The sequence below is a fragment of the Lutjanus erythropterus genome, chromosome 2 (assembly GCF_056507025.1).
Source record: "Lutjanus erythropterus isolate fLutEry1 chromosome 2, fLutEry1.hap2, whole genome shotgun sequence".
Lineage (NCBI taxonomy): Eukaryota > Metazoa > Chordata > Actinopteri > Lutjaniformes > Lutjanidae > Lutjanus > Lutjanus erythropterus.
Window position 1 is genome coordinate 40,930,954 of NC_139318.1, and position 2,391 is coordinate 40,933,344.

The window sequence follows — 2,391 nt, forward strand, 5'->3', positions numbered from 1 at the left end:
CGACCGCCGTTAAAACACGGCTGGTGCTGCAAACGATCTAGACAGCGACAATAAAACACGACACTTCCGGGTAATCCTTCAAAAATAAAGCTCTAATTGACAACCGACTTCCCAGGTTTTCCTTTTTTTTTTTCTTTTTTACTTTTAAGGACTCAAAGTAAGAAAGAAAAAGGAAATAAACTAGCATGCTGTTAAATTAACGAAAAATAAATGCATAGAAATCATATCAATGGAAAAAAAGACAAAAGAAAATATGAGCTGTGATAAGACTGCAGATGTTAAGTGATTTCAAACACACTGGTTGTAAGCAGATACAAGAAAATAATCATTTATTAATTAATCATTTATCATATCTAGTTGTCGGTGCCCACAGGACTTATAGCCTGCTGTTGTATGACGTATATTTAGGTCTCTAAGTTAAAAATGAAAAATTTGATACAATTTTATTTAAAATAAATAAATAAATAAATAAATTAAAAAAATGATGCAGTGTTTCATCCAGAAATGTCTTCCTCAACCAAATATCCCTGTAAAAAAAAAAATAGGCAGCTCCACCTTCAATTTGGAGATTAAATTGTTTAAAATAACAGCTCACATTTGCTATGTACAAAAAATACATAAATAAATAAACACACACACACAGTGTAACCTAATACACTTTTTTTCCCCCCAAATATGTTATTTATAAAACATATTTAGATTGTTTATTTATAGTGCACATTATGCCCTTTTGCTATGCCAAAATTTGGTCCATCCCACATGAGGCTATGATAAAATAAAATTAAAACAAACAAACAAACAAACAACAACAACAAAAAACCAGTAACATAAATATGCAACATTTCAAATTAGTTGTGCACCAAATAGCAGAATAGATGCTTTGGCCAATTTAACTAGATTAATCTGAAACTAGATAAGTGCATAACTCCTCTTTGCAGACTGTTCTTGTTTTGTCTTCAGTTTTAGTCACAGCTCAAAATGTTTCAGTGTCTGTCTGTATTCAAATGTAGTAAATTTATAAAATGATAATATATCTGTATATACAAAAGGTAAACAATAACTCTGGCTGAACTGGACCAGCATCTATAAATTAAGGGTAATGAGTCAACAGTTTACTGTGGCTTTTATTTTGAAGGATAGTCTTCTTTGTTAATGTGACTATATTTTGCTTGACTTGACGCCTGCAGGTCTGCAGGAATGTGGACCACGCCCCATCTGGAATGGATTACAGAGCTGAGCATTTAATGTAGCCGGGTTTGCGGAGTAATAGATTACATGTAATTGGATCCAACAGTTACAGATAAAAAATAATAAAAAAAATTGGATTTTTAGTAGGATTACAATACATTACGAGAAGGAACAGCTGGACAGACTAATAAATCTACAACAAACATAAAACATTTAGAGCTGCAACGATTAATCTATTATTAATCATCTATTAAATTGATCTAGATCTCTTTTGATAATCGAATCAATTAGTTTTAAGCCATTTTTTAAATTAAAAAAAAAAAATCAAAACTCTCAGATCTCAGCCTCTTAAATGTAAATATTCTCTGGTTTCTTTTCTTCTCTCTGACAGTAAACTGAATATCTTTGAGTTGTGGACAAAACAAGATATGAGATCAACATTTTTATTTTTTTTTTACAATTCTATGACAATTCACAGACCAAACAACTAATCAATTAATTGAAGAAGTAATCCAAAAGTAATAGAAAGTAATCAAATTACATTACTTAAATATTGTGATACCTGGATTAGGTTACTGATTGCATTTTTTGAACCTGTAATTAGTAACTGTATTGGAAAACATTTTTAAAATAACCATCCCAACCCTGAATGGGTTGGGATGAAAAGAGCACCTGGGGTGGACAAAATAACATGAACACCTACAAACCGAGCATCAGAGGATTCACTGAACTGTGTACTCATGAAGCTGTAGAGACAGAAATGTAATAAACAAAGGAAATGTTGGACTGCTCCTTTAACATTTAACACACCTGGAGCTGTTCTCTGTGAATCGGACATGTTCAGGCAGTTTGTGTCTCCTGAAAGTAAATATTTCAGAGGTCAACAGGATGCAGCTACATGCACTTCTGGCAGAGAGGAGCAGGGTTGAGCGTTTTCATTGCAATAAAGTCTGTCTGATCTCTCCTCCCCATCGGGATTATAGTTAACAAGAAATAAACTAAAACCTAAAGCTATGAGTGAAAAAAACACCTAAGTCTATATGAAATCCTGAGGAGGCAGTGGTGCATCTCTTTACTGAGAATGTGAGGCTTCGCAAAGTTGTGCTTGTGTCGTCATAAATGAACTTGTTAAATCTTGCCCCTGACAAACACCCCCATATTATAAGGAAACGAAATAAGAACTGGGACTGAAATTGATAACAG